The sequence below is a fragment of the Aethalodelphis obliquidens genome, unplaced genomic scaffold (genome assembly GCF_003676395.1).
Source record: "Aethalodelphis obliquidens isolate GAN/ISIS:26980383/991018 unplaced genomic scaffold, ASM367639v1 scaffold12, whole genome shotgun sequence".
Taxonomy (NCBI): Eukaryota; Metazoa; Chordata; class Mammalia; order Artiodactyla; family Delphinidae; genus Aethalodelphis; species Aethalodelphis obliquidens.
In genome coordinates this window covers 15,572,086-15,587,454 of record NW_020837956.1, presented here as the reverse complement: position 1 = coordinate 15,587,454, position 15,369 = coordinate 15,572,086, and positions in this window count along the sequence as shown.

The following is a 15,369-nucleotide window of genomic DNA, read 5'->3' as shown; positions in this document are numbered from 1 at the left end:
ACACACTGACATTTTTTTAATTGAAAGTCTCTATTCATTCACCTTCTAGAATTGTTGCAAGTGCAACCAGAAATAATTTTTTTTTTTTTTTGGCCACTCTGCACATCTTGTGGAATCTTAGTTCCCCAACCAGGGATTGAACCCACTCCCCTAGGCAGTGAAAGCGCGAAGTCCTAACCACGGGACCACCAGGGAATCCCCCAGAAATAAAATTTTCTGAATTGTTTGGCTCCACACTGATTACTGGTAAAAGAAAGAAATCAAGTTTTTCAAGAACTCAAGTATATTAACTTTTTAAAATGTTTTTCTATTTTTCTCCCCAAATCCAATTATTTCTTTCACACTAGCCCCTGAGTAATGATAACTATTGAACTCTGAGTGATAAGATTTACAAGGGAATTGAGAGAAGTGTACATTCACACACCATAATATGTGTGGTCTTGTGATGCTATAAACTCCTTTCAGAGGACACAATCAATTCATATCTATTTAGCACTAGAATTTAGTTCCAAAGCATCACAGCCATGTTAAAGTCATAGACCCTTCCTGGCTTTCAGACAGGATTTTTTTTTTTTTTTTTTTTTTTAGAGATACAGGCATTGAAGAGCATTTCTTACAAATATATGTGAGTCCTGGCCACCTACTTCTGAGGACCCCATTTGTTCTTGCATACCATTATAAAATGTTTATTTTTAAGAGTGATAATAGGCAAGTCAGCTTCATTTTTCAGTGCAGTTCTTATTCTGTCTTTACAGAAAATCTTGTCATTCTGTTGCCCCAATCTCACAATATCTTGATTCACTGTTTATATTTTTCTTTGCTGCTTAAATGTTTTTACTCTTTATTCTGTCAGCATTGTCAGAAATAATCTATAGCTCAGCATACCTAAATTTGACATTGAACATCGGCTATGTCTCTTACCCATTTCTTTTCTTATATTTTCTGCCAAAGCCTTCCCATCATTCCATACTTCAGAACGCACTGTCTTCTTCCTTTCCCTTACAGATTATGCTTCACAAAGGAACTTCCGTTCCTCCTCCGGAGCTTCTCTCAAACACAACTGACCTTTTCCAATTCTAAGTTTGTATTAACAGATTGGAAAGCCAAACTTTTTACTCTTCTACTCCAAAATGTTTCTAAACATAAGTTGTCAACCACAGTGCACAAGCCCCCAACCTTGATATCTGAACTCAATTTGCTGGTAGGTCTCTTTCAACCTATTCAACCAGACATTGTTCAATGTAATGAAATAATTTGCTTCCAATAGCTTCCTGTTTTCAAGTTACCTTACATAAAACCATAAAATTACTTTCCAAACAAATTATTTTTGGAGCCAAAATGACATTATTGTTTTTAAACATATGTAATAATCTACTCTGACATGCTTGATTCACATTTGAACTTAAAGCACATTTTGGAAAACTACATCTACTGTTTCAGAATTATAGAGTGTTAAGAAATCACTGAAACAATAGGATTAATTCATCATAAGGATACTAAAAGTATTTAAAAGGTCATGTGGCAACTATTTTAGAATGACAGAAGTTCAAGTAGCAAATAGTTTAGCTGGACTTAAAGTTGCAAAGTTCTTTTTAGAATCTTGCTTAATTACTGACTTCTACTGTCACACCACCATTTTACAAAACAAAAGGCTACTGCAGAATATTGGGGTCAGTATGTTAACTAGGCAGGAATTTGTGAGTTCACCTTCAATACTGTTTTCCTTTCTTGTCATTTGTCTATATATAATTTTATTACTCTTTTGTTTTCTTATGTGGTTTAACACCATACAATTTAGTAACACTGAGGAATTTATAACACTGTTTTCCTCCCTCCCCGATTAATTAAAAGCATTTAATAGACTAAGCTTGATGTGAATCCCTCTGATATCATCTTAAACACCTCCACTGGTCCCCACAGTTCAGTGAGCATACATTGCTGATAAGCCACATCCATTTTGTTTGTAAATGTAAATGAAGTATCTACACCAACTGAGAGTAAAGGAAGATAACCGGAAAGCTTTCTGGCAGGAGGAGAACAGAGGCAGGCAAATACTCTATACAGAGGATTACTCTGAACAGGAACATGGTTGTTTTTGATGCATCTGCTGCAAGAGTGGCAGACTTTCACCAGCTCCCAACTGCCCTGATCTCCTCAACAGCCCTGATGCAGAAAACTCTACAGGTAAAGCTCTTTGTCTTTCATATATTTTAAGATATTTTAATCTTGGCAATATCTATCTGATAGATTTTACTGTTGTTGTTCAGATCAGTGATCAGTTAACTTCGGGAGCATTCTAAAAGAGCCGTTTAGTCATTTTCAGTCTTTAATCCAAATTATTCCAGTTGACTAAATTTAATGATTTTTTTTTTCACCCATGGCTGATTAAGTGAGTTGGATTGATTTGAACATTTTTTACTCTCATCCTCACTCTATATATGCCACATGATTGCCTTCTTCCATCTCTTTTTCCAATGGATGGACAGTTGGCTTTTTCCTTTGAAGTCCACTTAACTTTGTTTTGTTTGGGACCAGACTAAGACAGGGATTACTGACTCTAATTTTTTTGTTGTTGTTTGAAGCAAAGACTTCAAAGACAATCAGGGCTGCCAATTCTTCAGTGCTATGACAGGTTTAGACTATCAACTGTGCAACATGACAATTTGTTGCTGTGTATATGGGCAACTGAGAGCCAGTTGGGAATGGAATTATTTTACATGTTTGTGCATACTCATGTCACTTAACAAGGTTAGTGTAAGGATCTGACTTTTTGCCAGATCATTTGCCTATCAAGTTGCAGAACTGCTGACTATATTTGAAGAATATGAACAGAATGAGATGATGGCCTTTACTCCTAAGCAGCTAGTTTAGTATAGGAATCAGCAACACACTTTCCCTGAGGGTCTGGCCGAGCAGCAATATTCAGTAATGTCCATGGGATAACACAAGGGAAATAAAGAGAAGAAGATCATAAAAGAGAAAGATTAGAAAGTAAGAGATACTAAAGGAAAATGTAAATATTGGCAAATTGGTGATATTATCAATACTGACATCATGTAGAAGAATATCTTTCCCCTTGAATCTTTTCAAGCTTCACTTGAAAGTATCATAATCTACACAGGCCATTTTTAACACCTCAACTCTATTCTATTCATTTTAATCTTGTTCATTTAATATAATTCACATCAAAATGCTCTGAATAAGTTTATTAATGAGTTTTTAATATTTGAAGACTTTACACATACTTTTCCCTCTGCTTGAGTGTCTCTACCCTGCTTGCTGACTGCTAATTGCTAAGCTGAAGCCTTTTTACCTGGCCTCTCCTCTAGGGACAGTTATCCGTCTCCTTATCTGTCCTGCCATAGCATTCTGCATGTGTGTGTGTGTGTGTGTGTGTGTGTGTGTGTGTGTGTGTATGTCTATATATATATATATATATATATATCTCACAAACTGAAGTATAGGCTTGTAGGTTTATTCTCCCACTAGTACCCAACTCCTAATAGCAGATACTTGATCCTTTTTTTCTCTTTTTATCATTCAATAAATGTTTGAGGTAAGAATAAACGCTGAAAAAAAAATTGTTTCGAATGTAGACAAGCTCTTAAAGCAAGCATGCAAAAATAAAAGTGATAAACTAGATAAAGTGGCATTTTTTCTGTTTTTTTCTCTACTAACAGTATTAGTAAGACTGATAGCTACCATTTACTGCATGCATACCATGCACAAATCCCATACTGAGTTATTTATATTCATAATTTAATTTGAATTTTACAAGAACCCTATGAGGTATTATTTATGCCATTGACAGGTGGTAAAACAAAATTTTGAGAGGTGGAATTTATTTCCACATTACTAAAGTGGCTGAACCTGAATTTAACTCCAGGCCCTCTATGCAGAGATCATACCCTTACCCACCACTCTTGGCTACCTTTTGTTTTATTTCTATCTCTTATTGATATTATGTGTATTAAAAAATAATAAGGCCCATTTAACAATAAATGTTACATGTTTTATCTAATCAATTCAGATATTTTTGATTTTAAGATTGGTATTCTGATTCAAGATGGCATTATCTTCTTACCCTCTCAGGACCATTACAATGATAAGAAAGGAATAGAGAGGCATGTGCTCAGAATAATGAGGAAAGTAGAAGAGAGCCAGGTGAGGCAAGAGATTTCAATTTTTTTCTGCAATTTAAAAAAGGAGATAAATATTAATATAAAAAACCCCAGAATATTAAAGCAACTTTCCAGAACACCCATAGACAGACAAGAGCCATGTGCAGACCTTGCTAGTCATACCTTGGAAATATTTGAAACTTGGAAATCCATGTACTTGGAAAACAGAAGGGAAAGGTGGTGTGGAAAACAAGACTATTAATTGAGTCTTCAATGGAGCTTTTACTTTCCCTCTACCACCAGGACAAACCAAGTTACAGACTGCTGTTTACACTGCAGGTTAAACAGTAAAAAAAAAAATTCTTCTCCAAACAAATTGAGGAGACTATCCAGAGGAGAATCAGGACAGGTAATACGGGTTTTGGTATTCAAGACATTTGGGGGTATCCAAGTACCTACACCTCAAACAAATTTACCAGTCAACAAGGATTCACATTTATAAATCTCAGGTTATTGACTCATCCTTAAGTATGAATAGAAAACGAACTGCATTTGTTTAAATCCCGAGCATGGCAGACCATGTTTGAAGTTTAAAGAGTGAGACATAATAGATGAAAAAGGAGGAAAATATGTAAAAAAAATTGGGGTGAAAATAACTTTAAAACATTAGTATTTTTAGAAAGATTGTAGTTAATGAAGCCAAAAATAATGTTCATAGGAATTGTTCAATGATCAAGTCAAAAAAAATCTTCCAGAATGCATAACAAAAATACACATAAAAATGTGAAAGAAAATGTAATCTAGTGAGTTCAGTAATTGATAATGGGAATTCTAAAAAGAAAGAATGCAGCTAAAGAATTACATTTTTAAAATAATAACAATAATAAGGAATATGACCCAGTTAAAGGAAAACAGGAATCTTCTAATTAAAATTATACACAGTAACTAGCACGGTAAATAAAAAATCAACACACTTAAAAATCTCATTGTAAAATTTCTAAACCCAAAGAATAAATAAAAGGTAATAAAACCTAGAGAAAAGAAGAAAAAAGGTCACCTACAAAAAAAATTTTAAGAAGGGGGGGATCAAATTGGCAGCACACTTCTTAATAGCAATATTGTTTGCTAGAAGGCAATGAAGAAACATTCTCCATGAAAAAATTCTTTGAGTTTTGTATTCACCCTAGCCATCAATTAAAGATGAATGCAGTTTTTTCAAACATGAAGAAATCAGAAAGTTTAACTGACAACATATCTTCTCTTGCAAAGTGACTTGTAGATACACTGTAATAAAACAAAGATGACAATAAATAAAGACATACAGTCCAGAAAATAGGTGAAGGGAAGCTGCAACTTTGCAAAAGACTTAGTAAACATATAATTCAGAGAGGAGAACGAGCAGAATTTCAGAGAGAAGTCTCCAGAAAGAATGAGAGGGGAACAGATGGAAATGGAAAAAGACTTCATAGACAAAATTCACTGATTAATAATTTGTAAAAACTTAAGGTTATAATAAAGGTGTATAATGCAAGTAAAACAATAATAACAGAATAAGAAAGACTGCCAGTAATTTCAAGAAAATTTTTCAAATGTTGGGCAAGAAAATCACGGTATAGAGCAAATGGGCCAAACTGAAAAAGGTACCTTCAAGAAGGTACTTTGGAGTCACCCAAAGTTTGAATGGGTAAGAAGCTGGAAGCTATCAGGGATGTGAGGAAGGAGACATATTTCTCCCAAGAAGAAAAAGGGATGGCATTCAGAAACTCTAACAAGATATTAAAAGAAAACTAACACTGTGCATTGAAGGCAAAGTTTACTTTGGCATGGTTTGGAGTAACACTGGTGAAGTGCAAGGAAGAATAATTGATATTAATATTCTTTGAATGGCACAAAAATCTTATTTGTAGAAAAGGAAAATAAAATAATAATAGTATTCTACTAAGGATTTTCAGTGAATAATATGTACACTATCATCATCATGTAAACACATTTAACTGGAGTTTTGGGGGGTAGGGAGAGAATTAACCTAAAGTTAAGCATGATGCCTTAATTATAGTTATGGAGTAAAATGTAAATGCAATCAACCTTGACAATGTAAAAGCTAAAGTAAAATGACAGAAACTGAGGTGGGAGGAAAGCTGGGCAACTAAATTGAAAAGAGGCTGAGAGTCTAAACAACAAAACTCTCATTTATAGCAGGGAGTATGTAGATAATTTAATCAGTTCATAAATCAATAAACAGAGAGGCAAGTGTTTTTTAAAGATATAGATAGAAATCCAAAAACAATGTTTTTCAGATTTCCCTGGTGGCGCAGTGGTTAAGAATGTTCAATCCCTAATCCGGGAAGATCCCACATGCCATGAAGCAATTAAGCCCGTGCGCCACAACTACTAAGCCTGCGCTCTAGAGCTTGCGAGCCACAACTACTGAACCCACATGCCACAACCACTGAAGCCCACGCGCCTAGAGCCCATGCTCTGGAACAAGAGAAGCCACCGCAGTGAGAAGCTCGCGCACCACAACGAAGTGTAGCCCCCGCTCTCCGCAACTAGAGAAAGCCTGCGTGCAGCAACGAAGACCCAATGCAGCCAAAAATAAATTAATTAAAAAAACCCAGTGTTTTCATAATATAACCTGTTATCTGATTTGATTTTTAACCCATGTGTATGTATTAATTTGATAAAAATTTAAGAAGAATTTAAGGAATAGTCCTTAGACTTAGATTTTAGATTTCACACAATCTAAAATGGTTTGGTGCTTCCTTGAACTTGTACTTGTCTCACCAGAAGATTTTCACATACTTTGACCACAGCTTCTTCCTATTGACAATGATTGTAAGACATCATCAACTGTGAGATATTAATACATCTCAATTTCAGAGATATTATAGTGTGAAAATAAAAATAAGGGCCTTAGATCAGTGCAATAAGGTAAATCAGATTTAATTCAAACAGATGGCCCTATTCACCTACAAGAAAATGTAACAGAAACCACTACAAAGTTGAACAGCTGATAGTGAAAAACACTGGTTCATTTCAAAGAACAGCTCATCAGCATGTTATCAGAGCTGCAGTGGGTAACAGAGCATCAGTGCACAACCTTAGCTCTGGGCAATAATATGCAAATATTACTACTGAAAAAGGCCTCATTCTCTAAAGTGCTGCTGTAAGAAATCTATACATATTGAATCCTTAGTTCACAATTAAACAATAAAACAAAGGAGCTTAATTATCCACTTACTTAAGAGAAAGATCAGCCTCCTGTGAGAGCTCCAGAGACAATTACCTGAAGTTGATCACTGCATGATAAATTCCCAATCAGTAAAATGATTTTGCTACACTAAATTAAGCTGATAAATATTTACAACTGGAAAATGACAACATATGACATCTCTTCTGTTCATCGCAGGCATGCTCTGATTAACAAAATTTGCCTCAGTAAAATATGCCACATACATATTTTTCCATATAATATTATGCTTGTTGCCATCAAGAACATGGGTGATGAAGTATTTCTTAAGGAAACCCCCAAATAACCAAAAATCATTGGTTCTGGGCTCTTAAGTTGGCTTTGCAATTACGTATAAAAAGTCTATTTTTAAACTTTGTTTCAGGAATATTGCTAAAGATCTTTGATTTCTTACCTCCTCCAACCACTCTTCATAATCATTTTGCTTTTCAGATAATAATGAGTTCTCAATTCTTTGAGGCTACTACACCTATTCTGCAAATTTTGATGCTGTACTTTTGTTGTTTGCGTATGTTCAGACAGAGACATCATATCACGACTGCCACCTGGCCTATATCTATCATAAGATATCATTAACAGGATAGTGATACAAATGCAATCTAGGAAAATATGTCAATGAATATACCAATTTCCATATATCTATATATATTTAAAAACACAATCTTTAATATTATACAGTCCAACCATTTCTAGTTTTTTTTGCTTTAACAAGGCAACAATGAGCATTCATGTCTATATCACTATATATGAATATTTGTACGAGTGTGTCTGTAGCATGAATGCCCATAAATTTAACTGTTGAGTTAAAAAGTACAAATCATTTACTATTACAACTATTGTCCTCTAAAAATTTTTCCTCTTTCATATTTACATCAGGCGAGTTCCTGTTTAATTTTGTGACTGTCAACTCATGATATTATTGAGCTTAGTTTATACACCTTTGGAAAAGCCTGTCTTTAAGATATTTATATCTTCCTGTAAAACATGAGTGTTAACGTTCTAAACTGTCTAGAAATATGGTACTAGAAAGACGTGAGAATTTCTGGACATAATTCTGATAAAATTCATCTAAAACCATGTAAACTCTTTTATCACTTCACCATTGTACATGTTAAAGTGTTGCCATGTACAAAATAAACAATGTGATTTCTAACAAACAAATAAACAAACAAAAAGACAAGGAGAGCATGTGAAGAGAAATCTAGTGGACGCTTGGAGATAAAGTCTGCAAATCTGCCAATAGAAGGATAACCACCAAAGGACTGGCCCTTGTCAGAGTGTCAGTTAATGTTGCTTAGGACACACTGTGAATATTTCAACAAAAAAGTGTTATTTTAATGCTCAGTTTTTTCCCACTATACTATTAATTCTTGTGTTAACACCACATATATTATTACACACCAATGATAGAAAGTTTTGCCAACAATATAATTTAAAGAACACTATCAAAATCAACAATAGAAAAACCGGACTTCTATGCTAAAAAGATTTTACTGTAAGGCAAGGTTATTTCAGCTAATTGAGTTGTATGTATATATACATTTACATATTCTTATACATATACACACACAGACAGCTCTTGACTTAACATTTTTTGACTTTGCAATGTTGCAAAAGCGCAAAGCATTCAGTAGAAACCATACTTCGAATTTTGAATTTTGATCTTTTCCAGGGCTAGTGATATGTGGTCTGATCCTCTCTTGTGATGCTGAGGCAACGGCAGCAGTTCCAGCTCCCAGTCAGCCACATGATCACAAGGGTAAACAACTGATGCACTTACAACTATTCTGTACCCAGACAAACATTCTGTTTTTCACTTTCAGTACAGTAGTCAGTAAATTACATGATATGCAATCATTTTTTTTTACAAAGTTGGCTTTGTGTTAGATGATTTTGCCCAACTTTAGGCTAATGTAAATCATCTGAGCATGTTTAAGGTAGGCTAGGCTAAGCTATAATGTTCAGTAAGTTAGATGTATCAAATGCAATTTCGATTTATGATATTTTCAACTTATGATGGGTTTATTGGAATGTAACCCCATCATAAGTCAAGGAAGATCTGCCCATGTATTTTACATATAATCCTTGGTCTCTGATTAAAAAAAGGTTACCTGAAAATTCATTTTTTTCTGCTCTTCAAAATTGAACTGACTAGTCAATATTTTTAAATCTTTTAATCCATTGTCCAGCTTATCTCAAATGCACCTTTCTTCAGACAGCTAATAATTGATCCCATAAGGTCAATTTCTAGCTTCAGGTCAGTACACAGGGTTTAAGGTTACCTATGACTTGGCATTAACGATACAGATTATGCCTTTCCTGCAGCCAGATACACAGAAAAGATAAAACAAATGCACAGCTAAACGAAGCATGTTATAAAATATTTACCAGTTTACTGGCAAGAAATGTGGTCAAGACATAAAAGTATAGCAAAAAACCACAGCTATTTTCCATCACCATGCTTCTATCCTGTAATTCAAGTGTACCATTTTGAAGGTCAATATTTTTTTTAATAACTATGACAAAATAAAAAACAAACCTCAGGGCTTCCCTGGTGGCGCAGTGGTGGAGAGTCTGCCTGCCAATGCAGGGGACACGGGTTCGTGCCCTGGTCTGGGAAGATCCCACAAAAAAAACAAAAAAACAAAAAAAAACAAAAAAAAAAAACCTCAGCCTATCATTCAACAGTTCCTGATTCATTTACATTTTTATTTCCCTCTATTCTGAATATAGACTTTTCTCAGTAGGTTAACGTAAATGTGTTTTGTTTTACAAATCAATATCCTCCTCCAGACAACTTTCTCTTCCTGGAATACGTCTTTTCTATCTGACTTCCATAACTCTGTCTCTATTTAGAGGTCAAGATAAAAAAAAAGAAAAAAGCTAATAATAATAGTAATCATATTGTATACAAGCACTATGATTTAGGTAGCTTAACAAGTTCAATCATCACATCAACTTACAAGTTATACATTTTCCTTATTACAATTTTAAAATGAGGCTCTTAAGACTTAGAGAAGTTTCATTACTTGCATTAAAACCCCATTACCATTAACTGAAGAAATAGGGATTCTAATGAAAATTACTGTGATGATCCCGGACATTAACTTCTTGCTTCTATGTACTGCTTTTATTTACTATATAATATCCTTCCTCATTTTTCCCACTGGAAAGTCTTTTAAATGCATTAAATAATGTGTTTATTAGAAAGTATTTATAATGGTCACAAAATTAACATCAAACGAGGTTAAATTGTGTCCAAATAAAATAAATGAGACAGATATGAATATAAAAATATAATCCACAATGAAAATGAATCTTTATGTAGCAAATATAGATAGCATCAAAATAAAGAAACCTAGGACTGCAAGAAATATGGAAAGAAATTTTTTTAATTATCAAAATATTTATTATTAACTTGTCTTACCACTCTATCACAAGACATATGAAGGAAAAAAAGTAAGGACAGAGAGGACTAAAAATTATAATTAACATATCACTGGTTTAAGAATTGATCTTCCTGAAACAGAGAATATATCTAGTTTTCATGGGCTGAAGGAATATAAATTGACCATTGAGGCAGAAAGATTCTCAATACATTTCTTAGAGTAAATGGTAAAATTGTAATATTAGAAATTTTTAATATTAATTTAGCACATTAACTGGGGAAAAGAGACAAAATGTATGATCATCACAGCAGATACAGTAAAAACATTTCAAAACACTCAATACTTTTTACATACAAAAATGATTAGTAAGTGAGGAATAAAAGGAAATATAAACACACACACACAGCAAATGTCATCTAAATGTTAGAACTATTTCCTTTCAAATAAGGAATAAAAGAGAAATGTGTATTATTATATTTTATTGGAGATCCAAGCCAATGTAATAGGATAAGAATACATTTGAGTTTCAAGGTAGAAAAGAATCTAACACGATACACAAAAATAAGCTCAAAATGGATTAAAGATCTAAATGTAAGGCCAGAAACTATCAAACTCTTAGAGGAAAACATAGGCAGAACACTCTATGACATAAATCACAGCAAGATCCTTTTTGACCCACCTCCTAGAGAAATGGAAATAAAAACAAAAATAAACAAATGGGACCTAATGAAACTTCAAAGCTTTTGCACAGCAAAGGAAACCATAAACAAGACCAAAAGACAACGCTCAGAATGAGAGAAAATATTTGCAAATGAAGCAACTGCCAAAGGATTAATCTCCAAAATTTATAAGCAGCTCATGCAGCTTAATAACAAAAAAACAAACAACCCAATCCAAAAATGGGCAGAAGACCTAAATAGACATTTTTCCAAAGAAGGTATGCAGACTGCCAGCAAACACATGAAAGAATGCTCAACATCATTAATCATTAGAGAAATGCAAATCAAAACTACAATGAGGTATTACCTCACACCAGTCAGAATGGCCATCATCCAAAAATCTACAAACAATAAATGCTGGAGAGGGTGTGGAGAAAAGGGAACCCTCTTGCACTGTTGGTGGGAATGTAAATTGATACAGCCACTATGGAGAACAGTATGGAGGTTCCTTAAAAAACTACAAATAGAACTACCATATGACCCAGCAATCCCACTACTGGGCATATACCCTGAGAAAGCCATAATTCAAAAAGAGTCATGTACCAAAATGTTCATTGCAGCTCTATTTACAATAGCCCGGAGATGGAAACAACCTAAGTGTCCATCATCTGATGAATGGATAAAGATGTGGCACATATATACAATGGAATATTACTCAGCTATAAAAAGAAACGAAATTGAACTATTTGTAACGAGGTGGATAGACCTAGAGTCTGTCATACAGAGGGAAGTAAGTCAGAAAGAGAGAGACAAATACCGTATGCTAACACATATATATGGAATTTACGACAAAAAAATGTCATGAAGAACCTAGGGGTAAGACGGGAATAAAGACACAGACCTACTAGAGAATGGACTTGAGGATATGGGGAGGGGGAAGGGTAAGCTGTGACAAAGTGAGAGAGAGGCACGAACATATATACACTACCAAACGTAAGGTAGATAGCTAGTGGGAAGCAGCCGCATAGCACAGGGAGATCAGCTCCGTGCTTTGTGACCATCTGGAGGGGTGGGATAGGGAGGGTGGGAGGGAGGGAGACGCAAGAGGGAAGAGATATGGGAACATATATATATATATAACTGATTCATTTTGTTGTAAAGCAGAAACTAACACACCATTGTAAAGCAATTATACTCCAATAAAGATGTGAAAAAAAGAAAAGAAAAAAAAAAGAATCTGCAAATTATTGAAAAAATAATAGGAGAGCTTAGCAAAAGAAATATAAAATTATTGTACAAAATAATTTATATTTGACACAAGGAACAAACAACTAGAAAAATAATTACATATAACATCATTTAAAATAGCATGAGGGAATTTTAAGTACTAGAGAATAAATCTAACAAAAGCATTCAAAATCTCTAAGAGAATGCTATAAAATTTTATTGAGCTGTTAAATAATACTTAAAATATGAAAAAAATTGTTTTTCTCATTGTTATGTATTTATATATATTTTATATGTGTATGGAAGATTTTAGGCAAATATTAGGCAAAGCTACTAAACAACAGAGAAATGGTACTTGCCCTGTTGTATATATGGATTTGTTATTCATAATTAAGAGAGTGTGGTCTTGATATTAGGATAGACTGATAAATGAAGTATGGAAAAATAATCTGAGTCATAATGCATGTTTTATATCAAGAATCAAATTAACATAGGTACCAAAATTAATAATTCAATCTAAATTATCCAGCTAACTACTTTTATTCTTTTTCCTTACATCACATAACACTTGCATGCAAAGTGCTGGAAATATGACAACTACAGTGTTTAATGTTTCTTCAAAATATCCACTACATTAAAAAAAACCCAACATATGTATAAACACATAACTGTTGACAATCACAAAAAGAATTTTTTTTTTTTTTTTTTTTTTTGGTTCGGCGGCCCCCTCCTTTTGTCTCTCCCCCCGTGGTGGACAGGCTGCGGCCGCGCAGGCTCAGCGGCCATGGCTCACGGGCCTAGACGCTTTGTGGCATGTGGGATCTTCCCGGACCGGGGCACGAACCCGTGTCCCCTGCATCAGCAGATGGACTCTCAACCACTGCGCCACCAGGGAATCCCCACAAAAAGAATTTAAAAGAAAAATATATAACCTTCCTCTATTCGCCCTCTGAATTTCCAACTTCTTTCTCAAGTATGTAAGTATGTATGTGTGTATGTATATACACATATATAGTATTATATATTATAAACATTATTTTGCTACTTATTTTTCTTATTTAATTCAACACAGAAATTCTTCCAGTAAGACATACAGATCTAACTTATGTTTAATTGTTGTATAATATCCCATGGCAGGGATTTAGCAAATATTTCAAAAATTCCCTATTCAAAGATTCAGAATTTTATTTTTCAAGATTTGATCCTATAAACAAGACTGCAACATTCTTACATACATATGCCTACTCACTACTGACTAAATTTCTCTAAATTATTAAAGAAATGCAAATCAAAACTACAATGAGGTATCACCTCACACCAATTATAATGGGCATCAACAGAAAATCTACAAACAACAAATGCTGGAGAGGGTGTGGAGAAAAGGGAACCCTCTTGCACTGTTGGTGGGAATGTAAATTGATACAGCCACTATGGAGAACAGTATGGAGGTTCTTTAAAAAACTACAAATAGAACTACCATATGACCCAGCAATCCCACTACTGGGGATATACCCAGAGAAAACCATAATTCAAAAAGACAGATGCACCCCAATGTTCATTGCAGCACTATTTACAATAGCCAGGTCATGGAAGCAACCTAAATGCCCATCGACAAATGAATGGATAAAGAAGATGTGGTACATATATATAATGGAATATTATTCAACCCTAAAAAGGAACAAAATTGGGTCATTTGTAGAGATGTGGACGGATCTAGAGACTTCATACAGAGTCAAGTAAGTCAGAAAGAGAAAAACAAATATCGTATATTAACACATATATGTGAAACCTAGAAAAATGGTACAGATGAACCAGTTTGCAGGGCAGAACTAGAGACACAGATGTAGAGAACAAACGTATGGACACAAAGGGGGAAAAGTGGTGGGGGGTGGTGGTGGGATGAACTGGGAGATTGGAATTGACATGTATACACTAACATGTATAAGATAGATAATAAGAACCTGCTGTATAAAAAATAAAATTCAAAAAAAATCATTATATGAGTTTTTACTTTAATAAATGTTGCCAGATTATTTTCACATATATTACAGGTTATTTACAATCCCCATTAGTACATTTTCCCTCCTCTTGTCATCACTGGAAGTTATCATTCTTTATTTTGCCGATTTCACAAAGAAAAATAATATCTTCTTTGCTTTTATATATTTCCCTGAATATGAGTAAGACTAAGAATTTTTTCAAGTTTATTAAACATTTTAATTTCCTTTCCTAACTATTGATTCGTATCTTTTCTTCAGTGTTCTATTGGGTAGTTTCTCTTTTTCTCATTAACTATAGAAAGTTTTTGTTTATTACTGTTAATAAATGATTACATATGTTTCATAATTATTTGGATGTCAACCTAGCATTCATTATTTTTTGCTTTGTAGTGAGTTTCCTCCCACCCCTATGTATACATTTTAATTTCTTAGTCTTATTTAGGAAGATCCCCCTCCAAATTTTCAAAAATATAATCCTTATTTTCTTTTTCATTCTTCTAAATTTTTCCTTAGAAAAATCTCTCTACAATTTATTTGGCACATGATATTGTATATATATCTGATTTTTTTTTCAACCAAATCTAGGACCAACTATGAAAGTACCATGGATTATATATGCCACATTTTCCCCCACTTAATTAAAATGCCATATTTTCATTTACTTTATTCCAGAATATATTTTAATCTCCTTCTGGACCTCAACTCTACAGTCTGATTCACTGA